We start from the raw sequence: 27,717 nt of genomic DNA, 5'->3' as shown, positions 1-27,717 counted from the left end.
GCTCAGTGATGTCAATGGGAACTTTCAAAACACTGCAATAACACAGGTTCTTCTGTAACATTGTGAATTCACTTGTATAGTGAGAAAGACCTCGGAAATCCAGGCTCAGATGTTACATATGTTCACTGGGGTTCTGAGTCCCCATCTATGGAAACAACCTGAAAGAGAAAAAAAGGGATCTCTTAGCACCCCTCCTTGCCCTACAGACACATCTACACCCACCTTCAAAACAAAAAAAAAAACACTACCACTTACAAGATATATTTTCTACAGGTAATCAGTCAATTCTAGAATTTTAGTAATAAAACAGTAACTAAGATTTAAAGTATTAGAAGTGTCCTTCTGAGCCAGTTGAGGAGTGTTTAGTAAGTCATTATTCCTTTCCGTCTTCATCATCTTTGACCTTTGAGAATATAGGCAATCTGCACACATCACAAAGAACTCCTAGTGCAGGAGTTAATTAAGCCTTGCAGAGCCTATTAGAGATAAGTATTTGCTGGCCTCTTGCCTTGGTTTCACAGTTGAGACTTGTGAGCTTGTACACTCTTGCTGTCAGACACTCAGGGTGGGTACTGGCTTGGTTGACAGAAACCAAACAAAGCAAATGAAAACATGGTTGCCAGTGTATGTGCACAGTTTCTTGGTTAATTCAGGTCTGGGTGACAATTTTTGTTCCTTTCAGTTAATTCAATCAAGAAGAATTACAGGTGACTGTAGCTGGTGGCCCTTTATTCTGTGTTTCAGGACTACAGCAAAGGGTCATTCAAGCCCCCAGAGTATTCCCTTATTTCTGAATAGATCTGGAAATCTCTCTCTTGGGAGGAGAAAGGAGAGAGGCCCTTCCTTCCATGAAGATCATAGGTGGGCACTTGCTCAAGAGAACTTACCAACTCCACTCATTACACTAATGAAACTCCTTCCCAAGTGACTTTTGGTAGGGTAAAGGGGCCGGGAGCATGAGGCCACCCCTCTGGGGGTTATCAGAGAGAGGGGAAGGGCTCAGAAGGAGGTCCTGGTAACTGACAACCATGCTAAAGACCTCCTGATAGTGTTCCTGCAGGTCTTGAAATATGGAACCTACCTATCCACCAACATGCACTTACCTTGTCTATAGAACAACCAGGTGTACGCTGCACCCAGTTATGAGCTAGGTCCAGAGAGGGACATAAAAAAGAATGCACAATGCATGTGCCCTCTGCCCTGTGAGGCTTGCAGATTCTCTGAGGGCACAACACTCTAAGAAACAAGGCAGGGACTTCCCTGGTAGTCCAGTGGTAAAGAATCCGCCTTACAATGCAGGGGACATGGGTTCGATCCCTGGTCAGGGAACTAAGATCCCATATGCTGTGGGGCAACTAAGCCCACACCACAACTACTGAGCTCGCGCACCTCAACTAGAGAGGCCGTGTGCTACAAACTACAGAGCCCACGCACCACAACTAGAGAAGAGAAAACCCGCATGCCACAACTGGAGGGGAGCCCGTGCACCACAACAAAAGATCCCACACGCCTCAATGAAGACCCCGCGTGCCGCAACTAAGACCCAATGCAGCCAAAATAAATAAATAAAATAAATAAATAATAAATAAATCTTAAAAAAAAAAAAACAACAAGGCAGCACAGAAAGACTAAGCAATATGTTATCTATCTCCCTATCCATTTATTTGACAGATATTCCATTAATACTCTTCTAAGAGGGAAGTACCTTATTGGGACATAATATAGAAAGTGGACACAAATAAAAATAAAACGTGGTTGTTTTCAGTGAGTGTTCAGTTTAGAACTGAACTGAGGAGCTAACTAGGAGAATACATACCAAAGGGCAGGGATTCGGATGGCCTGGGGAGAGCTGTAGGTTAGGGAAGGAAGCCAGGAATAAGAGAGAGGTTTAAGGTATGTGAAAGATAAGCTTGTAAAGCCTGTTCCCATCCTGAGTCATCACTTGGGTCGGGGGACTTGTGGAATGAGATTGGGAAGGGAGGCCACTATTTTCCAGATAAACCATTATTATCTCTTTTTTTCCTCCAGTGACACATGGAAGTTTTATAATTCTGCTTTTGATTCCTTCTTTTGATAATTGCTGAGTAGCAGTCAGTGTTTTGGTGTTTTGTTTTGTTTTACTCATGTATTCATTCCTTCAAGTATAGACTCATTTTTCTATCATGTTTCCAACATGCAACATGCTTTGCCACTTAGCTATGAAAGGGTGGACAAGTTATTTAAATTCTCAGTGCCTTAGTTAATTACCCTAAAAATGAAAAAAATACATATATACCTATTTTTAGGTTTGTGAGCATTACATGAATGACTGCACTGTTTAAAGCACAATGATGTTCTTGGTGCATAATTTGGGGTCTGAAAACTGTAGGTATATTTTGAATCTTACTATCAAAGGCACACAGTCTACCCGGGACAACAATATGATTACTTAAAAACACAGGGATTGAAAGACAGGGCTGGAGAGTATCAGAGCTTTTTATTAAGAGTGATGATTATAGATGATTAGTGCAGTGTTGTCACAAAGGGATTGGTCATTCTCAAGAAAATGGCAAACGGAAAGGCAGGGAAATCTCTATGGCTCTGTGCCCTTCCCCTTCCATACAGGCAGCTTCTAAAGTCTTAGAATGGGATTTGTTTTCATCATGTTTGTGTGTGTGTGTGAGTGTGTGTGTGTATGTGTGCTTGATTTGGATTTTAGGTAATTTCAGGTTAGTTCAGACGAAGTTGATAAGCATTTCTGTGTATGCCACCTCTTGGCCCAGCTCAGACATCCTGAGCTATTGAAAATGTGTATCAGGCTTTTCCGAACAAACATACACCTACACAAAGATGTCATGTGAAGAAAAAAAAAATGAGTGCCAACAGATTCTAGACAGATCTGAGAACGGCACCTGTGGCTGCTTTAAAGGCCAACGCATAAGTTGAATGTCTTAAATCATTTCCATCTCTTTTTTCTTTGTCCTCCTCCTCTCTGTCTCTCTCTTTTTCTTCTCTCCCTTCATTTCTCCCTCTTTAACAAAAGTGTATTTTTCTTAGAGTCTATGTAAATTCCGCAACCTGAAACATTTGTATCATATTGACATTCCATACTGTTTATGCACACTTTAAACAAAGCCTAATATATAAGCCTATTAACTCATGAAACAAGTCCATTAATAGGGATTGTTTGCATATCAGCAACATTCTTATATTTGCAAAGGAGAGTCTATCAGATTGCCTTTTAATAGGAAGTTTCCCCAGCACATATACAATGTGAGTTCCTTTTCAGTAATTTCTATGTATCTTTTTAGGAAGACATCTGTTGTGTGAAACAAGACACACCTGCATATCTAACTTCAAATGTCAATTTAGTAAGCACTTATAAATTACTGATGAAAAAGAAAATATATTCTCAGTCATATATTCCATCTTTCATTCTTGTTATCAGAGGGATTTTTAATAAAATGCCTTACATTCAGCATCACTTCACAAGTCACTTTGCTATTGTTTTAGCAGGCAGGACACTTCCCTAGTTTGCACCTCAGGAGTGAATGATTCAATGTGACTTGTACTCACCACAGTTGTACATTATCATAAAACTATTATTCAAATGCCCTGAACAAAGGTTCCTCGTCTTCAACAAAAGGCACACACTTCACTGCCAGTTTTGACATCTTAAGAAATTAATCAAGATTTTGTAGGTGTCTAAAGATGCGTAGGTAGGATGGTTCTTTCAAGTTTCTTTTTTAGTCAGTAAAGTAAATTGCTGACTCCTCACTTTTAACTTCCAAGAAAATTTGCAAACTGTATTGTAAGTGCATGCCTTAAAGTCTAAAGACTTATCTTGGAATATGAAAATGGGGTCACAAAAGAAGAAAGTAATTACTTCATGCAGATAACTCCATTGGATAATCCTAGGTGGTTGATCTGGAGTTATGCTAAGATAGAAGAATTGGGCTCTGTTAGGGAAATTATAAAATGAATTTAAGAAGGAATAAGAAGAAAGGCTATTTTCGAGTTAAAAATAATGAGTTTGATCCGAACATAAAGTTTTATGTTAGCACTTGAATCCTTGAGGCATGGATCATGTCAATTAAAATTTGCCTAGGATGGAGTAATCTTGGGTAAAGGTGAAAGAATCAGATTTCTCTTTTGGAACAGGCAGCACAGCATCTATGAAACCCCATGACAACTATTTCATTTTCTTTGACCTCTGGGTCTTCACAAGTGAGATTCTTGGGTACCTAGAACACTCTTCCCTCTCCTCTTCACATGCCCAGCTCTGACTCTCCTTTAAGTGTCTGTGGAAGTGGCCAGGACTACATTTCTGGCTCCTTCTACCTCCAGCCATGATTAAAGGCCACGCAATGGGCCCCAGAAATCCCGTATTTCTCTTTCTCAGCACTTTGTTCACTTGAAATCATCTAAGAACTTATTTGTAGTTAGTGCCACTGTTTTAAATATCTGTTTTCACTGCTGACAAGGACTGTGCTTGTCATATACGTTGGCATAAACTCAGCACCTAGCACAGTGCTGGGTGCCTCACAGAGACATGAAATTTTGCTCTTTGGCCATTTGGAAGAAATTCAAAATTAATTAAATATTAAGCACACACACACACTTATTTGAAGAGGGTATATTTCAAGGTCAGTGATCTCTTGGCTTCTGATCACTCTTATGGGAAAGTGTTGGCAATAGCAGTCATTTAGCCATCATAGAGAACACGTATTCGAACAATAAGGCTGCAGCTATGGAGTCCAGGCTTTGTGGTTAAAAAAGTAAAATCGGGTGGACTCACATCAAAACTTCATTTTATCCACCACTGGGTTGATCAATTTAGGAGGAGCTTTTCCCAGGCCTGCTGATGTGATGTAGGAAGCCATTCCATTTAAGCATCTCTCCCTTAGGAGGACCACATGCAGTAGACACAGTGCCTGGAGAGAACACTTGAGTACTCGCTCTGGTGTGAAATTGCCCTTTCTTGGCCTTTGGCTTGTCTTTTGCTATGCATGAGGCTGCATTTTAAAGTTATACCAAGAGAGAATGTTCCCTGCATAGCAGTATAATCTAGGGATCACATTCTCCTAATGGTATTGCCTAACTTTACTCTTTAAAAATAGAATCAGCAGCCTATATAATAGAATTTCCTTGGTTGTTAGAATGTTACTTCCTTGGCTATACATTAGTAAATCTTCAGTAACTCTAAAGAACCATAGTTCTTTCTGGATCCATCCCTGCTTTGAAAAAGTGATTCTTTTTCTTAAGAGTAAACTTTTATTTCCTTATTAATCAATTTTAGCTTTCCTTTCCTTAGGCTCCCCTGAGCTAATTTGCCAGTCCCAGGCTCTGTGAATGATGCTGTTTTAGAAAGTACAAATAAATGCATGGTTCATTTCATAAATGATTCCAGAAGAATGCTATCCTTTCCTTTAATTTCAAGTGCCACTTAACTTTTGCATCTTTGCACAGAGATCTCTTTAAGACTGTCTCTTTTTCTGAAGATGATGAAATTATTAGCCAAAAATCTAGTGATCTCTTTTTAAAAGATGGTGGAGGGACATTGCCTAGAAAAGTGCATTTGGCTAAATCTTCTCATCTGGGTTTCCTGCCATTCAGAATCAGTCTTATCTGCCAATCCACAATGCTCAACACTTGCTCCCATTCTCCAGTCAAAGGAAATAAGTGTTACAGCTTGAAAAGAAGATGACTGAAATTTGTTGATGAATTTTTATCCCTTTAGGGATGGGTTTAGGGTTTAGGGTAATTTGGGGAGGTAGTTCAAGAATAACAAAAGTTTCCCTAATTTCTCTGTGTAAGGATTTGTTTTCTGCCATTTTATTAGCCATGTTCAAGATATATAGAAAATACCGTCAATGACCTTTCACCTGTATAATTTCAGGGCTGGGAAACGTTTGAAAAATCATTTCCCCATTTTTATTCCCTTAGGCATGCTTAATCCAGGTGATATAATCAATTATGATTTGAACAAGTCATACAAAAGACAATGTGACCACCTCTGATTGAATTTGGACATTCTGTCCTTCTGTAAACTTATGTGATAAATTTTAGTTCATGTTTTCTATAGCAGATCCTAATAGGACTAAAATAGATTGTAAACTTTTATACTATAGTATTCAGTGTAGTACTGAAGCCCCTGGCAAATGCTAGGACAAGGGCAAGAAATAATAAAGATTGAAAGAGAAAGAAGACCTTCATGGAAGGAACAATTTAACTTCATTAAAGAGGATAAAAGAAAACCTGAATGAATAATGAGATATATTTGTTTACGGGTGGAAAATTTAACCTTATAAAGATGTCACTATCCTGAATTTATGCTATAGAAGTTCCATGCAACTTTAATCAAAGTTCTGCCAAGATTTGGGGAGGACGTTACAAGAAGATTCTAAGAAGTACATAGACTAATAGAGCTTACAAAATAGCTAGTTTGGGGGGAAAATGTAAACTCTCATAGTTTTTTGGACTCACTATATAGGCATAGTGATAAAAGGAGTATAGTATTGACACAGGATGAAGTAGATCAGCTGAACACATTAGAAGCCCAGAGAGAGATTTACATATATGTGGGAACAGGTGGTACAGAATGGCATCACAAAGAAGTGAGGAAATAATGAATTATTTAGACGATGGTATTGAAAAGTTGCTTAGTATATATTGTAGTTAAGATTTACAATATAGTGAAACTATACTGGAACTTGAAAAGGAAAAACTCCCGTTTTTCTGTCTACTCACAGAACACTCTACTTCTCTTTCAACACTTCCCAGAACACCACTGATACTTCTGGTCGTCAGATGTGCCAGGGTTTTCCCCCACTAAGCAATTTATAGACACCAGCTGGATGTCCTACAGTTTAACTGAATTCTGACTCCATCTACCTGGACATGAAAGACTGCCATTCCACTGCCCTCAGATGTCAGTTACAAGTCCAGGTTATTACCTGTGCTTCTGACCAACTGGCTATAAATTGAAGGTTCCCACAAACCCCTCCTCTAACCATTTGCTAGAGAGGCTCACAAAACTCAGGAAAAGAGTTTACTTACTAGATTACTGGTTTATTATAAAAGGAGTCAGATGGAAGAGATGCATAGGGCAAAGTATGAGGGAAGGGGCACGGAGCTTCTATGCCCTCTCCAGGCACACCACCCTTCCAGAATGACATGTGTTCATCAACCCAGAAGCTCCCCAACCCTATCCTTTTAAATTTTTGTGGCAGCTTCATTACATAGGCATGATTGACTAAATCTTTGGCCATTAGTGATTACCTCATTCTCCAGCACTCCCTCTCCAACCTAAAGATAGGGGAGTCTGGCTGAAAGTTCCAACCTTCTAATCACATGGTTGGTTCCCCTGGCAACCAGCCCCCATCCTTAGGGACCTTCCAAAAGTTGTCCCATTAACATAAACTCAGGTATGATTAAAAGGAGCTTGTAATTAATAACCGAAAGAATCTTTATCACTCTTGTCACTCAGGAAATTCCAAGAGTTTAGGAGCTCTGGCCAGGAACAAGGATGAAGACTATATATATATTTTACAAATCACATCACATAATCCTATATAACAACATATCAAATAAAATGAAACTAAATGTGGAAGAGAAAAATTATAAAGCTAACAAAACAAAAGTGTAGGAGAATATTTCTTCGTCTTTGGATGGGAAAAAATAAAAAAGAACTTTAAAAACACTAAAAAATGTCATATATACATCATAAAAGAAACAACAAATACTACCAGGGAAAAGTTAACAGAAGGATGACAACTGAGTGATGATATTTTCAAAGTGTAAAATTGGCAATTTATTTATTATATAGAAAAGGAAAGAACAACAGTAAATAAGCAAGAAAAGGGCAAATTGAGTAAAGAATGTAAAAAGGCAATTCTATATGAATAGAGAGGAAGATCCAAATAACTTATGAGATAATGTTCATCCCCTTAGCAACCAGAGAAACGTAGATTAAAACAAGGAGACATTACTTTATTTACTTCCAAATGGTAAAAATCAAAGCTTCATAATATTAAGGGCATAAGATCATGTGGCAACTTCCATGCAGTGCTGCTAAGAGTATAAACTGGTATAGCCATCCTAGCAGGGTTTGTTAAAATTGAGTATGTATGTACCTGGGGGCTCAGCTAGATTACAGAGAAAATCATAAATCCATAGCAAGATATTTTGTAGAAAATGGTTGGAAGCTTGGCTATTGATAAATAAAATATGCAATATGCATGCTCCAGAATATAACGTACCAATCCCAAGGAACGTATTTCTGTAAACCAACAAGGGCAACTCCCAAAAACATAGAAATTAGTTTTTAAAAGGGTAGGAAAAAAGTATAAGAATTGTAGCATAATACCATTTATGAACATTAAAAAGCCACTGTCTTTCTGTCTATCATCTATCTATCTAGTTTTAAAATAATACAAATATACAGAAAATTATAGAGAGCAATACAATATCAATTTATCTATGCATCTCCAGCATAAAATTAGTATTTTATAATAATTCCCTCAGATTAGTTTTAAAGATAAGAAATAACAGATTCATATTTTCAAGGAAATATCTATATCTAAATAAACATATGGAAGGCAGACATGAAGGACATAATCAGTATATGAGAGGGAGTTTTAAGGGGCTGCAGAGTGGAATGGATTTGGTGATAGGACATGAAAGGCTAAAAAAAATAACACAGTGAAAGCAGTGGTCTTACTTGGACTGCTAATTATAGTGTGCTAGTGACTAATAAGTGTAAATAGCTCAATTCTGTGTATCTTCGGTCCAGAAAGGTGAAAAACCAAAGAAATAAAGAACTGTGAGTACATTTGTGTGTGTATGTGTGTACAAGCATGCATGCATCTATTTTGCTTCAGGTCATTTCCATGCCTATGTAAATTTTTCTCACGTTTGTCTAAGTTTTCTCTTCCAATCTGTGAAGCTTGGAATCAGACCCTTCACTTGGTGTCGCTAAAAGCATGGCCTGGAACTTACCTCCTGCTCACCAAGTTATCATCCTGATTGAAATCTTGCCTGCCTTTCTAAGCTTGGCCCTGAAATATTATTTCACCACTCCAGTTGGAAGCAACATTTTTGACCTGGATCTTTTTCATTCCTGATTTCATCTTCTTGGCCTTTCTCATTTATCTGCAGCACCAACACAGACACCTTTACCTTTCTTATCATCTCCTTTTTCCTCTTTTCTATGTAAGCTTTGACCTTGCTTTTCTGTAATTCAGGATTATATTGCTCATAAGACCTAAGGACCTCTCACTATTTCAAAGAGCATCTCATTTACTCTTGATAGAAATGTGTGAGTTCCTTGCTGTGTCCTGTCTCCCCTTTCCCTGTGCCCACCACACACACGCAGAGATGTGTCTTCTAAATAATCAGAGGCCTCCTCTCCTGCAAGGCCAGATCAGCATGAACAAGGTGGAGGAAGACATTTCCCATGCTAGGACAGTAAGCTTCAGAAGAGGAATGAAGCTTGGGCTGGCTGTGGAAGAAGACACGTTTGTTTGCCAAGATATCCCCACACAGAAAAGGGGCGAGAATTCTCCTGCAATTTCCAGAAATGGAATTAGTGAGTTAAAGGAAATGAATACTTTTAAGGCTTTTTGAAAATAAATATTGACAGATGTCTTTCCAATAAGGTCATTAAGTAATTTGCATTCACACTTCTGTTGCTATAAATGTGCCTCTTTCACCTTCTACCAACTGGCATTTCTATGTGTGTATTAACTTTAAATGATTGCTAATTTGTTGGAATTAATAAATATATATTGTTATTTTATTTATTTATTTGGTTCCACATGAGGGTAAACACTTTTCTTTCAATAGGTTTGTTAAAATGTTCTATTTCCATTTTGGCAAATTATCCTTTCATATCCATTGCTCGTTTAATTAGTGGATTCTTTATATATTTATTATTTACTTTTTAGAATTTAGCTCCCTATTGCATCTGTAACGTGTTTGGAGGTATAGTCTAAGAGTAGGATCTATTTTTTTTTAATAAATTTTTTATTACCCCAGCTCTATTTATTGTTCTTATCCTTCTACATTAATTGTGAATGTCTCATTTATTGCATAATAACTTATTTTATATATATTCAGATTGGATAATTACCTGCATATAACAGTATTCTTTGGTTGACAGGAAGAACGCTCCTTTTTTTGATGGTATCTATTTAAAGCTAATAATGGAAAACATAATCATATCTGAAAATATTCTTAAATTGGTCTTTAATTTTCAAAACTGTGTTCTATTTCTGTCTTCTTGCTTTTTTTCATGCACTGTAAGTAACTGAAGAAATACTCTGCTTATTGATTTAAAAACTTGGCAGAAAACTTTATTATATATATTTCAGGGGAAAGTGAAGCAAAATAAATGTTATCACCTTCTTGTAATGTGTTAAAGCAAAGAGTATATTAACTGAATTCAAATATAAGTGTTTGAATTTTTAGTGTTGATTAACAGAATTGGGTTTTCTGGTTGAGGATACTTCATACATTTGTTGGTTCATTCATTCATTCATTCATTCACTAATTTAACAGATGTGACTCCTCAGGGTTTGTACTGGTTATAAAATATGGAGTGGTTAGCATATTATCTTTCCTTGTATTTTCCTTTTGTTGTTGTTGTTTTTTATTTGTCTGTAGATTGGTGTTCTGTTAAGGAGATGCCTAAAAGGAAATAGAGAATGACTCAATATAATGAAATATAAAAATAAATATGCATAGATGGAATGAACTACCTTGGGAAGCAAGGTGACCATTGCAAAATGTATGAAGAGATTGCCAGTGAGTCCTGGCCTGAGAGTTGCAAACAGTGATCTTTGATGAGCAGTGCAGAATAGGGGAGTAGACACAGGACTGGAAATGAATATTCATATTCAATAAAAGGAAGAAGATAGAATAGTAAGTTGACAAGCATGACCTTTATGCCAACTTATGGCATTATTATAAAGCCATAAAACAATGGCCTCTGAGCCCCTAAAAGAAAAACAAATAGGAAAATAATATCTCCAGGAATCAAAACGGGCTCTCTAAGAAGACGTCATGTCCAAACGAGTCTTTTTTCCTTTTTTAACTTAACAATACTAAGGTTGGCAGTGCAAGAAAATGCAACTTGACATAACTCAAGTGTTTTAATATCCTTGTAGATAAGAGATACATAGGATGGAAAAGGAGAAAATAAAGAGAAGTATTAGGTGGTAGAAGGTCTGTTTGAAAAGAGTTTGTAAAAGTATAAATCCAGAGAGATTGGTGAAAGCCACCAGGATGCAGTCCAACATATTTTCCATTTTAGCCTGTCTATCAGTAACTTGAAAGGCAATAGTAATTTGGAAGTTAATAGATTTTTTTTTTAATTGTATAAGATGGTGTCTCTGTCAGATATGTTGATTATCTAAATACCTACTGAAAAAGATCTAAACAGACTGGAGAAAACCAGATGTAAAGCTATGAAATTATTAATAATAAATGTACAGATGCAGATTTAGATCTGAAAAACAACTGTATGAGTATAGGATGGTGGAGATATGATGTGTTAGTTGTCTGTTACTGTATAACAAATTAGCCTAAAATTAGCAGCTAAAACACAAAAATTCATTTTTTCACATAGTTCCTGAGAGTAGAAATCCAGCAGAGACATAGTTGGGTGGTTCTTGCTCAGGGTTTCTCATGAGGTTGAACTCAAGGCTTACTTGAGGCTGGAGGTTTTGCTTCTAAGATGACTCATTCACATGGCTGTTGTCAGAAGGACCTTAACCACTGGAGTCTCTCCATGAGGATGGTATGTCCTCATGACATAGTACCTCGCTTTCTCCAGAGCAAGTGAGTTAAGATAGAGCAAGGCAGACGTCAAAAATATCTTTTATAACATAGTCTTAGACATGACATACCATCACGTGTGCCATATTGTACTGGTCACATAGACCAGCCTTGATACAATATGGCAGGGGACTGCAATAGGGCTTTAAATACTAGGAGGCCAGGATCACTAGTGGCCATCTTGGAGTTCCGTCATCATACATGACTTGCTGCAGGTCTTTAAAAATGGCTTGGGGATTTTTTAGCTCATAAACAGCTTAAGTCTTTGGTGTGATGTAGCTGCCAACAAAGTTTATGGGATATTAAGTGGCATCAAATACACATATGAGCTCACACACACACAGTCTATTCTGTATCAGTGAAAACACACTTGTGATTTTTGTTATCAACTTAAAGCTCCATATTTTGTAAGAAATAAATACAAATTGGAATATATTTAGAAGAAAAATTAGGTATATTTGAAAGTACAAAGTATGAAATAGAAGAAAGATCTGATGTTCTTAGCCTGCATAAAAGAATCTGTACAGAGGATTTGAAGGCAATAATCAAAGAACTGTGATGGGGAAAAGAACGTTGACTGGCTTTGTTTATAAGGAGTGAGAATATTCATTAACAAGAAGAATATTTCAGAAAGACAAACATCAACTGCATAAGGGAGATCTTAGGTAACAATTGGTATAAAGTAGAGAACCACTGTTTTTTTTGTTTTGTTTTGTTTTTTATCATGTTCTACTCCAGGAAAAATAAGAGTAACACTTGGTTAAGACACCAGTAAGTGTATTTGAGAGAGTTTAAGCATTAAATGAATTATTAATTCCTTTAGTCATTGTTTCAGAGGAGAGTGAATGGAATATCCACTTTATAAGCTTAGAGTTGATTTTAAGGCCTAGATTTAGAGATTGGTGAATGAGCAGGCCAGATTCTGTTCTTAGCAGGCTTCTACCAGATTGCAGGAAGTGTACAATAAACAAGAAAACAAACCAAAAGCATAGGTTTTTTTCACTAAGATAAAACAAGTACGGTAATAGAATGTGATAAGGTATTTGTGAACAGGCGTATAAGCTAGAGTAGGTGGGGAATTCCTCTCCAGGGAAGAGACTTTTTAGCCAAGGATCTGAATGGCAGAAGGATCCAGTCCTGTGGGGACTGGGGGAAGAGAGTTTCTGGCAGAGGGAACCAGAAATGAAAGGACCATTGGCTTAAGTGTAGCGTGTTCTATCTGCAAGAAGGTGGCCCCTCTGACTAGACCATCACCAGTGATGGGAAGGTGGGAGGAGACCAAGCAAAAGAGGTAATAATCTCAGCTTCAAAGTATATGGCTTCTAGATAGTAGTACTGAGTTTAGATTTTATGTTTGTATGTTCAAGGAAATATATAGATTTTAAGCAGGGACTGGGGGCATAGTCTGGTTTACTTTTTTAAAGTCCCTTTCTTTCTTTCTTTCTTTTCCTTCCTTCCTTCCTTCCTTCCTTCCTTCCTTCCTTCCTTTCTTTCTTTCTTTCTTTCTTTCTTTCTTTCTTTCTTTCTTTCTTTCTTTCTTTTCTTTGTGGATAATATGGTTGAACTAAAGGCAACCATTAGGTGTAAGTAGGGGAACTAATAGAAGGCTATTGCTCTCGTTTGGGTGAGAAGAGAAGCTGTCAAATTATTTATTGACACATCTTCTGGGCCAGACATTGGCTGGTTCCTAGAAATACAAAGGCAAAATATAAAATGAGTACCTTTAAAGAGCATGCTGCCTATTGAGGGGGTTAGGCATGCGCAATTGTGATATAACTTTGGCCATTGATGGTGGGATAGTGATAACGTTGTCAGATCAGGAGCAAAGACTGAGTGAATGAGAGGGTACCATATAAGATGCGTTGGTACCATATAAGATGCACTGGTACCATAAAAGATGCATTGGTACCATATAAGATGCATTGGTACCATAAAAGATGCACTGGTACCATGTAAGATGCATTTGTACCATATAAGATGCATTGGTACCATATAAGATGCTTTGGCCTGAAAGCTACACAGATAACCTATGAGATTCTTTTCAAATATGGGATTCTATGATTCTATTAACGTTTCCAAAAACCTTTGTTTCAGCTGGTTCTGACGGTGACAGATTAGGATTGTGGGATCTCTGTTCTACAGAGCCATGAAGAAACAGGAATCTGATATATTTTTAGATACTTAAGAAGCAATGACTCCTCTTCTTCTCACTCATGTGCCCCGATGGTCCATTCGTAAAGTGGAAAGAGGCTACTGTAAGACCACTTACAGGTACGTGCGTGCATGAGATAGTGTCTCTTTTTCAGGAGCCAAATCTGAGACCAGTACTCCTGAGTCTTTGCTGACCTAATCCCCATAATTCCTTTGAGTTTACTTTTTCTTCTCTGAAAAACAAATACAAATCTCTAAGAATCTAATGCTGGTTCTACCCAAATCACAAAGCTGTTGAAGTGATCAAGTTGTCATAATTGCAGAAAGACTTTGAAACCTATTTGAAATCCATGTCAGAGCAAATAGCTATCTAAGAGACTAGAAGCGTGAATGGCTATCTGAGAGACCTTGTTTTTACTTAATGCTTAATTTGAATAGGCCAGAGTTCTAGTTGGACCTCTTGTTTGGTTGTACACACACAAAGAGAGAATGACCTCTCAGTAAGATGGGTTTTTTCAGTGCCCCTAGACAAGCACAAGTCTCCCTGAGGGAGGGGAAAGGATAAATGGGGCAACAAGACAGAGTTAGTCTTGTTAGCACAGATCACTAGTATTTCAAATTTGCAAAGAGCTTGAAATCATTTATGTTAATTTCATTCCCATGCCTGTCGTGTGTGTGCACTACTAGCCTAATTTTATAGATCAACAAGCCAAAGATAGTAATACCAAGTAGCTTACACTTGGTTTCACAGTGAATAATCACAAAGCTGGGGAAAGAACACCTGGGTCAGATTGTGTTTACACCACCTGGGACCCACAGGCATCTGATAAGGTGGACCTGATATTCTCTCTTAATCACTTGTGAGTGGTTTTGACAGTGTTAGTCATTCTAGCCCTTGAACAGATTCTAACGGAAACAAATTTATTTCTTTTTCCTTCTTGGGATTGCTTTTCACCCGTCCTTTTATTCAGATTGTCCAAATATTGAGCCTGACTTTTTTATGCAACTGTACGCATGACATCAGGTCACTAATTATTTCATTCATAAAACTATGTGTTGAGAAATAACTGAATTATGAGGCAAGATGAACATAAGTCAGCTGATAGATTGACATTTCATAGAGACCAAGGACAGCAGCATAGTGTTTCTAAGAATGCATGGATAACATTGTTTCCCAATGCATGTTTCATGGAACCCAGATCTGGGGAACATTAATTTGTGTTAATAAAACAATGAAAGTACAGAACTTAAACAAAAAGATGGTGCATTTCTAGTCAAGAAGATTTAACCTTTATTGCAGGTCTTCTGGGAGCATTTAAAATAATTCCTGAGATAGCTGTGAGTAGGGGATATAGTATAGAATATTTCTCAAGCTTATCTGGAAATGGAAATTTTTCTCTTCTTTTCTGAAGAGCTTGAAACAGGACTATGTTTCATAGATCAGTTGGGAAATATTAGGAAGTAAATCCTCCTGTTTTGGTTTCTTATCTGTTTTTGTAGTTTTGATCTCAGATTTTGCCCACAAAGTTGGATTTCTATGTTTGCCCTAGAAAAGCCATCTGCTTCTGTGTTAATCTATACTCCACTCTTCCTTGTCCCAACTCTAAGTCCGAATTTTCAGAAGACTGTGTGGTGTCTGCTCATGCTTTCCTGTTATACCTATTTTAACTTTTTAACTTTTCTTTTTCTCTTGCTGATGGCTTCTCGGAGTTACTTGGTAGGTGACAGATGGAAGGCCGTTATCGCAGCCAGGCAGGTTGATACACTTGCGACGAGCCTGTGTCCTGCAGGAGTGCACATTTACTTGGGAATAGAATGCATATCCCTAAATGGTGATCCTTTAAGGTGACCAGTCTTAAGCATCCTAGTTGAAGCACAGAGAAGAGAGGCAGGGTGCTCAAAGGAGCAAGGGAACTTGCAGGCTGGGACTTAGGGAAGGTTTCTTGAAAGAAGCTCTACCACAATCAGTTAGTTTAGAAGAGAAGAAAATGGAGCTTAGGCAGATGAATGGAAATGAGAAGGGAGAGCGTGGCCAAAGCTGTTTCCATTCATCTTTGAGAGAAGAGAGTGGAAGTTGCACTAATGCACTAGAGCCTTGGCACTAACTGCATTATCTTCTGATTCCTGGGGTCCAAAAGTGTGGGTGGAAAAAATTAGGGTGCCCCGTCAGAGTGGCTTAATAAAGTCGGCTGTGCCCTGCCATTGGTCACCATGGGGAAAACTCAAACCATATAAAACAGGGAGTCTGGTAGGGGAGTTCCAAATTTTTGGAACTCCTCTGAGCCCCCTGGAATTATCCTTTTGCTAGTTTGAACTGAGAGTTTCAGTAAATTTTCCCAGAGTATATTTAAACATTTTCTCAAAAGGTTTCAAATTATACCTGAAACACCAGAAGAGCCAAAATTATGTGGAGCAGCTCCTGTTATAAACACTGACTCTTTTATAATTACTTCATCCTGCTTTCCTTAAAGCATTTGTATAAAGAACAGGAAACATGTTTTCCAAATGTGAATAGGAAAGGATATGGAAGTAATGTCTCCTTGAAGCTCTGCACACGCTACGGAAGGAAATCAGCCACAGGGCCATGGGGCTGTGCAGACATGAGTTCACGCAGCAGGCTGGAGACTGCCCAACCTGGCAGAGGCCTGCTTACAGGTGTGGTCCCTGCTCGTATCTGGGAACTTGGCTGGTAAACAGATCTCTACACTGATAAATAAATCTTTCCCTAAATTGTAGGAGTGACTCATTGTGCTGAAACTGTTTTATAAATAATTTGGTTTGCTTCTGGGGGTCTGGAACTTTGGTGTGTGCTAGGTAGAAGGTACCTATGTGACCAGGCTTCAATAAACACCTAGGACATTGAGTCCCCAACATGTGTCCCTGATAGATAACACTTCTCACGTGTTGCCACAGCTCATTGCTGGGGGTATTAAGTCCTGGGTGACTCTACTGGGAGAAGAATCTTGGAAGCTAGGGCCTGGGTTCATCCAGACTTCACCCCATGTGTCATTCCCCCTCCCCCTTTTTTGCATTTGCTTTGTGTCCTCTCACTTGTAATAAATCTTAGCCATAAGTACAACTATAGAAGAATCCTATAAGTACTTCTAGCAGATCACTGGATCTGGAGGGCAGTCTGTGGGATTTCCAACACAGGACCCCTCTCCCAACATGTAAGGACAAAGCCACTCATTTTCTTTTCCTAAATTCACTTTGCTTTTCCCCATGCACATTTTAGTTTAACTAATTTAAAAGAAACACTAGACCTGCAAAAAATTAGTGTACCATTTAGACCTTTTTTTTTCAAATTTCTAGACTCTTCTGTGTTTGTCTCCTTCAGTTTCTCCACCCCAACTGCAGCGTATGTTTATCTCTCATGATGATCTGCAATAGAAGTGACAAAAGTCACAAAATCCCGTGAAAATACATACAGACACACAGGGGGAGAGGAAAAATAGAAAGTGATTCTCATATTCTTATAGTATTTTCAGCTCAGTTGGGAGCAAAACATTGTAAGGTCTCACAAGGATGCTTGCTATCCTGAGATATGAGGCCAGATTGGTTGATTAGAGAGGTTTGAATCTCAGGGTGCTGGAAATAAGCTTCTAAACCTTTACCTTTTTCACTGGGTTTGAGTGTGAATTATAGAGGTTTGAAACTGACTCAGGGGTCAGGAAAGTCTGCACAAAATGAGACGCTTTTGGCATTTTCAAATATACACAAAGGATATGAACATTTGTAAAGTTCTGCCAAACCCAGAATTTTGTTCCTGGAAAATATCATGAGTTCCAGCTGTGCAGAACAGAGGCCATGATGTAGGAAGACCTTAGACCAAAGTTTATTTGTCCTCCTTCCCTTCTAAATTTTCAGCTCCCCATTGCCATTTGTGATATTAACTTTGTGCTGGGGGAAATGAAGTGGAGAAAACAGAGTAAAGCAAATGTCATTCTTTGTGTGGGCAGAGGAAAGGGATGCCCATGCATAACATGAGGTTTTGGAGGTAAGATGTTGAGAGCAGACACCTTCCTGAAAACAGTGACTTGGTGGGGGAGGGGTTATACTGCCTCTTTGTCCTCTTACAGAAACGTATAGAGCCTTCATACTCCATCACAGAGCGGTTGTCCTCATTGAGTGTCAGTGAGTCCAGTACAGGGCCACGATACTTGGGGTAGACTCTGCCCCCAAATAACAAACTGTACTTGCAGCTATTTGCTATCACTGAGTTGAGGCTTGCTGTCCTATGCAATTCCATCCAGTTACAAAAAATAAAATCACTTTGGCTTTTTTAAAGAAATGAGAATATTTGCGCAAAAAGTGGTCCTCTGTGATCTGTTTAAAAATCTTATCAACAGTTCTGACTGTTCTACAAAATGGTATTTCTGGGTGCACGACTGAACCACCAATAGGAATAATTATTTTTTTCTTCTTTTAGCTCTTGTAATGAGCAGCTTTCTCCAGAAACCAAAGGAGTATATTAAACTCCACACTGCCCTGGAATTTTAAAAAGCTGAATATGACTTCATTTATACTAAAAGTCTTTAATTTTCACTGGTGATAAAAACAGAACCAAAGGATTTCAGTACCAAAAAAAAAAAAAAAGTTTTCTTTCCAGCCATTATAATCCCTACTCAGGGTTTAATGGCTTTGAACTCTACTAGGTAATCAAACATATTAAATTTGCTTTGTGTAGTTTAAGATTTAAATTTCTGTTTGTTTAAAAATATTTCTTGTCTGATTATTTGCATAAAATATAGAGTATGACTAGATATGTTATGTAGCAATATATTTTTCTAACATTTCAATAGTTTATTTAGCTTATCTTTAATGCCTCATTACAAATCTCATCAAGACTAATTTATTGGGTGTCTTGATGGCTTTATTTTTGTAAACATGATGGATTGCAAAACAACATTTGTATATTTCAGTTATTTCCAATTTTATTTAATATGTTACACTTTATATCCTTGTGGTAACCTAGATACCTAGGAATCTTCCCTCCTATGTAGATATTGATATGGAAATTAATGAACACTGGTGAGAGGACCATGGTAGATCTTTGTCATATTTCTCATCTCTTTTTCTCTTCCCTCTGGCTTGACAGCACATTGTATGATTGAGAGTATTTTTATGGGTATCCTGTGTTTGACCATGTTAGTTAAAGGAGTAAGTGTGCTGAACAAAATAACTTCCTGGAAACTGCAATCTTTTTTGACAAATGCTTCTTGGGAAAGCTAAAGAAATCTAAGTCCTGAATAAATCCAATTGGCACTGACTGTGGGAGTGCTAGTTCTAGAGAGAGATGACATTTATGCTACCTTTACTAAACATTATGAAAACCTTTAAGCTTCAAATCCAAACTGTGACCTTCGAGCAATGTCCTACTTCCTTAATAATACGTTAAATGTCAGATAAATCATTCTGATGGTGAATCTTTGGAAAACTCTATCATAATAATCAAATAGTCAAGTAATCTTAACAGGGCAAAAAAAAAAAAAAGAAAGAAAAAAGGATGGAAAAGAGCAAGAAGGAGGGTAAAGGGAGGTAGAAGGCAGAAAAGTGAACAGACTAAGGAATGAGGGTAGAAGTTAACTGCTACGAATTCCACATATTTCCACGTCTAAGCCTTTGTGCAGAAGGGCTAGAGCATCGTGATGAAATTAGAGTGTTACCAATTGAAGTAAGTGCATTGAAATAATCACTCAGTCAAAATAACACCTTGTAAAAGGCATATAACCATCAGCTTCAGTGCCATCAAATGCCTCTATCTTTGTGGAGCTTATGAAATCACTTTAAATGAACAAATCCTAAAGGTGAAGATCACGTCTAAATAGTCATCAGACTTTTGAAAATCATTTAGTTCTCCCAGTGTTGTAAGAGGTGTCATGGAAACAAAGATAGATATATTTAAATCCCTTCCTTGAAAAGTTCAGAGGTTAGTTAGGAAACTGACAATTAACTAGGAGTTGTAATCCAGCCTGACATAGTATGAAATGGGTATATAAGTAGAAAGAGAGTTGACTAAACTAGCTGAGAGAGGTTTTAGGTAGGTCTTTGGTCTCCTTGGAGATACGGATGACTGATTATTAGGAGCCTTATAATCCATGTTACAGGTTCAAACTATCATCCAAAGAGCAATGGGTAGTGTTTAAAAAAAATTATTTGTGACACTTGTTAAAGACGGTAAGGAAGACTTTATTCAAGAAGGACTACTACAATTGGGTTTTTGCAGTGGGGGAGAAAGATTGGGCTCAAATCTGAATACAATAAGAACAAGTGGAGATTTATAGCCAAAAATTGAAGATTTTTGTCCAATGAAGAGCAGATAAAAACCCAGATCACGTCAAGAACAGAGGGTATAGGAAGCAAATAAATGATTATAGAAACATTAAGGAGGTTAGATGAATATATTCCCAGCAATTCACACAGTGCCTGGCACGTAAGAGGTAGGTGCTCCAAAAATATTTATTAGATGAAGGAACAAATATGGCATGTAATATATATATGTTAGTGTTAATATTGTGGTTATCATTACTACCTGGCCATCCCCAAATCAGTGAGGGTCCAGTCCTGATATGTATTATTAAATGTCAGACGGCATCATAATTACCAACTTTACCATCTCTGATTGTAACATGTTAATCATCTCATTCCCGGTCATGACTGGTATCTGAGAATATTTTTATTTTATATCCCAAGCCTTTGATCACAACAAATACTTAGTATTTAATTCCTGGGGTCAAAGAGAGTATTTTTCATTTAAAACTATGTGACAGATCATTAGCAGGAAATGTGTTTGCACTGACAATCATTCAAAACTTTCAGTATAATCTCTGAGTCAAGAGTCTAGTTACCATGAGCCATTAAAAAAAATTCTGGCTGTCATTTACTAGACGTAGCTAAAATCTGTGTGATTGGGAAAATCTCTCTGTGCTTCAATTCCATCACCTATAAAACAGGTATAATTATACTTATTTTGCAGGGTTTTGGGGGAAATCAAATGAGTTTTTATTTATAAAGTGCTTAGCAAGTGCCTAAAAAAGGAGTAGGTGTTCAAGAACTTTAAATGTTGTTTCATTTAAAGTCACCAACTAGCAATAATGACAAGTGATTAGTGGGACTGTCTTCCTTTTAGTTATCAAGTAAATTTCCCTATTGAAACCAAGTAAACTGTTAAACTCCCCCACGTAATAGGAACATGTAATAGGAAAACATTCTTTGGGGGAACTGAGAGCTTCAGAAGTCTCAGTAATTATGACTCCCTTCACTCCTGACACTTCCTTAGGAAAACAGAATCCTTTCAGAACCAGTAAAACATTATGGTCCAGAACTCTAAATTTCCATTTATGCAGAATGAGTTCAATAAACACCACATTCTTTATCCTTGCATTCAGTCATTCAATGATCATTTAATGAGCATCTCTCAGTCATCATGCACTGTCCTAGGTACCCACTTGCATAGGTTACTGAGACACATGCCCTGCCCTCAGGTAATTTGCAATCTAATAAGAGACACTGGAACAGAAACAGATGGTTATGTTACAGAGGAATTAGAAGTTTGTACAAGAAATGGTAAAAGCACAAAGGACTCTCTGATCTATTCTGATAATGTACTCATGAAAATTCCAAGCCATGGGTTATCCTTGAGGATCTAGCTGTCAGAGGAGGGATAGGAAGCGTGAGTGGCTGATCACAGCTAAGAGCAGCTGTTGATGTCCTTTTAAATTTTTTTAAACATTTGTCACTTCCTGCGTGCCCCCCTCTCCCACACTTCCAGGTTTATATGGTTATGGCACCCTATAGTTTGTCACTTCCAAACTACCGCTGCCCTTAGGTGGAAGAAGCATGAAGGACCCAGGTCCCTTCTCTAGCCTCTTGCATCTGTACCATACACCTGCTGCCTTATATCTGGAGTATCCTTTCTGTACACATGCCCTGATAATCCAGGCTCTCCAGGCTCCTTTGATCTAACCGTTAAAGAGAAATTCATGACTCATTCCTAAGTCAAATTTCTGTATGTCTCTGTAGAGTAGATGAACATAGATTCTTGTAGAGGGTAGACATCAGATGGAAAATGGAAATAATTTTTGTCCTACATTATACAATGGGAGGAAGAAGAGGGGCTTTTAGCACTCACAAGGTGAGGTGAACACTCAAAAGAATATGAAGCAAAGATGTAATATTTGGGTTTGGGCCCAGCATGTAGATCCCAGACATTGAATAAAGGGGAAGAAAAGCTATGCCATGATGTCAAAGATGTTATTTTTTCATGTTTCTTGTGAGCTAGTTTTCTCAGTATAGTACCGTGGACAGGGTTGAGGTGGGCAATGATGCTGAGGGAAGTTCTGTAATCATCTCATGCAACAAATGTGTCCGGAACTTGCCATATACAAAGGGGAAATGAAAGGAGCAGAGGAGTTGGAAGCTATGAACGTGGTCCATTTTTTACCTGCCACCTATATTGCTTTTTAGTATGAGCTTCCTTAAGTTGTGACTTACTTCTTTGCAGCCACATTTTCCAGTGAAATGCTAAGACTCTAAGACCAGGAGGCAAGTTAGTTCATTTTCATAGCTAATTGCTCTCTCCCACTCATCCCTACAGGTATTATCACAATGCAGTAGGATTTATTATTTATCCTTTGTGAAGGCAGGAAAAATTGGATGTGAAGAAGCTAGTATCAGAGCGTGTGATCCCTAGACAAGTGGGACATGGAGGGCTTTGGACAGGTGAAATGGGTGATCAGGAGAAGATCAAAGGAGAAAGTAACAGGAAGCAGGAAGAGAAAGGAGGGTGGTAAGAGCTGGAGACAGTGACTCAGGCAGCCTGGAGCCCGGGAGGTCTATTGGAGGTGGTAGCTGGTCAACTAGATGGTGCACAGCATGATGGGGAGTGGGATCCAGTCCTCGGTTGACAGTCCAGGGGGGAAGAATGTGGTACTTACTGGAGAGACCTGACCACAGATCCAGGGACCGTTCCCCAGAAGGACTGGTAAGAGCAAAGCCAGTTTCTATAGTTAGAAAAGTGGGAGTGAAAAGTCTCAAGCTGGAGAGAAAACTGAGGCATTACTAAAAGTGGAACTAAAAGAGATGAGGAGACCTTGGCCCACAGAAATAGTGAAAGGTCTTCCTGGGACTAGGGTCCAAGTCCAAAGCCAAACCTGATGCCAGGCTGGGTTGGTGTTAGTCTGTCAAGCTCCTAGATAAGGGACTCATCGATTCTCTCCACCGTAGGACAGGATTGTTCTCAGGCCTAAGGTAGTGTTGAGCAGGCATGTGGGAGCCAAGGGTGCCAATATGTGATGAAAAAGCTGTGGGAAAGGTACTAGGTAGTTCCCTCTAATAAGATTCCGATACACATCTGGTAAGAATGATGGTAATAACCTCGGTTCTCTGACAACAACATCTGACTCAGCCTACTCAGAGGGGGCCCACGCAGGGGAGCTAATCATGAGGCAGCTTTGCACTTTAGCCATAATGAAGATCATTGCAGAATGGATTCCAGACACAACCAGAGACAGAAACGCTAGGTGCACCAAGGTATTTTTGCCACTGAAGACTCATTCTGACCTTAGACAATTGGTCTGTGTGTGAAATGAAAGTCAATTCCACTTTACCAGCTTTGTATGACCTTCAACATCCTATTTAATTTTCAACCATTCAACTTAAATTTTCTCCCTTTCTCCTTCCATGATTTCCATTTTAAAAGTAAAATTAGTTCCCTGATTAAAGTTAGTCTTGGGGGCTTCCCTGGTGGTGCAGTGGTTAAGAATCCACCTGCCATTGCAGGGGACACGGGTTGGAGCAGTGGTCCGGGAAGATCCCCCATGCCTCAGAGCAACTTAGCCTGTGTTCCATGGCTACTGAGCCTGCACTCTAGAGCCTGCGAGCCACAACTGCTGAGCCCACAGGCCACAACTACTGAAACCCGCATGCCTGGAGGCTGTGCTCTGCAACAAGAGAGGCCACCACAATGAGAGGCCCGCACACCGCAACTACGAGTGGTCCCTGCTCACCGCAACTGGAGAGAGCCCACGCGCAGCAAAGAAAACCCATAATACAGGCAAAAAAAAAAAAAAAATTAAGTTAGTCTTGGACTAAATCTGAGAATTTTCAGCCCTTCATACTCAAAGGTGTATTGTCTCTAGCACAGCTGTTTTTCTGAGTACCTGATTGTGTTGATAAGGATATTTGGAGAAGTTTCCCAGGCTGCTTGAGAAAAGTATAATTGGCTAATATATTTCAGAACTCTATTAATGGATATTGCATTGGGGACTGAATTTTCTGCTGATTCCTTTCATTTGTGAAATTAAAGCACTCATAACCAAGGGACTTTCCTCTCCCTTTGACTCTCTGCTACTTTCTACTCTTTTCTTACATGAGATCCAGCAAAGAACAGGACTGGGGGGACCTATGCCCTCCTTTCAGCTCCACACAGAAGAGAAGAGTGCTCTAGTCCTCAACACTCCCAATGCCCCCCCACCCCAAACCAGCCTCCCAGATCCTTTACCCTGGGAGTATAGACCTGAGCTCTAGTCCTGACTCTGCTTTCAATAAAATATGGAATATTAAGCAATATTTTCTCAAGTAAAGGGAAAGACCTGGTCCCTGAGAGCCTTTTCAATTCTACATATACAAGATAGGAGGAATGGGAGGAGTAGGATTGATCTAATTAAAATGCTTCTAGTTAAAAAAAAAAAAAGATCTTCAGTAGATTCACATGTATGTTTAAGTACATGCATGATAATATCAGCATTTCAGACCAGTAGAGAAATGATGGCCTTATCAATAAATTAGTGCAAATGCAAGCCATGAACACACTTATATGTCATACACCTTGTACCAAAGTAAATTCAAGACAAATCTGATCTTAATGTAACAAATGGAACCTTAAAAATACTTAAATATTTGCTGGTCTGGAAAAAAAAATTAATTAATTAAAAAAAATAAAGGCTTTGAAAACTACTGAAACAAGTATTTTAAAGCAAGAATTATGATCCAAGTTCATTCATACTCATAAAGGTAAACTCTCTGATAAATAGTTTTGTGCTTTTGGAATAAGAAAAAATAAATACGATGCTTCTACTAGATGATAGAGGTATCTATAAAACAAATGATAGTTCAGATTTTATTTTAATTTCTATTTATTGAGTGTTTATGGCAACTTCTGTGCTACATTTTTTATATATGTCATCTCATTTAATCTTACAGCATCCCTATGAAGTTGATATTTGTATCCTCAGGTTTGACTTGAGGAAATAGAAAGAATGAGTGATGGTCCAAGTTCATTACACCATAATGAAACCAGATATCTAAGCTAGGTCTACCTCTAACGTTGTGCCTCTCTTGATGACTATAACATACGATGGCTGAAGTGTTAAACGGCTTTTTGCTTCCTACTGTGCTTAAAGCTAGAAAAAGAGACACTATGTCATTACAAAAGCAATGTCTCGAAATTGTCATGATGGACCAGGACAAAGGAAAGCGGTAACGAAAGATAAGGAGGATGAAAAAAGAAATCGATCTGCTTGGAAGCTATGATTCCTGAGGAGAAATCCCAGAAACCCATTGTTAGCAAGTCTAGTCTTATGGTGGTAGGATCTATTACTTACAGCACTAGGACGGTGAGGGGAGGCAGAGCTGTTGGAACACAGCTACAGAAGGCATCTGAGGTCTGGCCATTAGTCTGCTATGACAGGACCTCCATCAGTAGCTAAGGGTACAGAGAGCACCCTTCTCATGAGAATAGGATGATGAGAAGGTCAAAATTTGGCTAAATAATGCTGACATTTGCCAAGATTGTAGGCACGGAGAGAACCTCAATTACTAGACATGAAAGCAAGCTGACCAACATGGGTGATGATGAGTGAAAATGTATGACCAGAGCTCCCTAAACTCACTGTTAATAGGCATTGCACTACCTCCAACCCTTACTCTTGTCAGCTAGTGGGCTGAGGCTGATGTTGTACTACTTGTCTTATCTAGTCTGGTTTAGGAGGGCAGAGCCTGTGTGAGATTTGGCAGTTTGTGTCTTTCAAGGAACTGGCTAATTTCATCTAAGTTATCAAATTTATGGACATAGAATTGTTCATAGTATTTATTTTCTTTTTAATGTTCATGGGATCAGTATTGATGACCCTTATTTTATTTCTGATATTGATAATTTGTGTCTTCTTTATCAGTAGTCTACTTTGAGAAGCAGACAGAGGCCAGGGTTGATGCGCTGCTATAGCTATGTGATAGGCTAAGGTCAGCATATGTTAAAAACTCTGTGCTTTCATTCTCTATTGTTCAGTTGATGGTACAGAATAGACATAACTGGCAAGATGAATAAAGAGAAGTGGAATCCAACCAGAGGTAAGTGATGGTGAAACACAAGGAAGCGTGAGATTTAGAAATCAGAGGTGTGTGGCACAAACGTTCTAATAGGAAGTGTCATCCACAGACCAATAACCCATGTATCACACTAGATTAGAGATAGTACTGAGTGACCCTAAATGCCTCTTAGGGATCCCTAGCTTTGCTTCCTCAAGGTGATAGAATAAGTCATTATTTTCTTTGTAGAGCTCTATCTTCAATTATATTACCAACCACTTTGGGGAAGCACTTGGGGACAGGCATCATGTACTTATAATACAAATATTGAAAAAAATCCAGCAAAAGTTTACCTTATACTGAATACCACAGAAGAGGAATAACTTATTCTAAGACTTTATTTGATCTTCAGAAATGTATATGAGTTTGTGACATATTTGATAATTGAATTGTAGAATTGGAAGGGACCTTTACTACAAGATCCTTTTAATTTAAAAATCAATTGACTGAGGTCCAAAAGGGTTAAGTGAAACACCTGGCAAAAGGATAAGCCAGGCTTAAACTTAAGTCTCCAAACCCCAGTTCCAGTGTTCTTTCTACAGAGAACATAGTTCATCCTCAAATTTGCATTCTTTTTATGTATTTATGTATGCATGTATGTATGTATGTATTTATTATAATTAATTTATTGCAATTCTAATTTTTTTAACATCTTTATTGGAGTATAATTGCTTTACAATGGTGTGTTAGTTTCTGCTTTATAACAAAGTGAATCAGCTATACATATACATACATCCCCATATCTCCTCCCTCTTGTTTCTCCCTCCCACCCTTCCTATCCCACCCCTCTAGGTGGACACAAATAACCAAGCTGATCTCCCTGTGCTATGCGGCTTCTTCCAACTAGCTATCTGTTTTACATCTGGTAGCGTATATATCTCCGTGCCACTGTCGCACTTTGTCCCAGCTTACCCTTCCCCCTCCCTGTCTCGTCAAGTCCATTCTCTATGTCTGGGTCTTTATTCCTGTCCTGTCCATAGGTTCTTCAGAACCTTTTTTTTTTTTTTTTAGATTCCGTATATATGTGTTAGCATATGGTATTTGTTTTTCTCTTTCTGACTTACTTCACTCTGTATAACAGTCTCTAAGTCCATCCACCTCACTACAAATACTCAATTTTGTTTCCTTTTATGGCTGAGTAATATTCCACTGTATATATATGCCACATCTTCTTTATCCATTCATCTGTTGATGGACATTTAGGTTGCTTCCATGTCCTGGCTATTGTAAATCGAGCTGCAATGAACATTGTGGTACATGACTGTTTTTGAATTATGGTTTTCTCAGGGTGTATGCCCAGTAGTGGGATTGCTAGGTCATATGGTAGTGCTGTTTTTAGTTTTTTAAGGAACCTCCATATTGCTCTCCATAGTGGCTGTATCA

Source organism: Eubalaena glacialis, chromosome 14, assembly GCF_028564815.1.
Source record: "Eubalaena glacialis isolate mEubGla1 chromosome 14, mEubGla1.1.hap2.+ XY, whole genome shotgun sequence".
NCBI lineage: Eukaryota > Metazoa > Chordata > Mammalia > Artiodactyla > Balaenidae > Eubalaena > Eubalaena glacialis.
The sequence above is the reverse complement of the archived record's forward strand: the minus strand, read 5'-3'. Positions refer to the sequence as shown.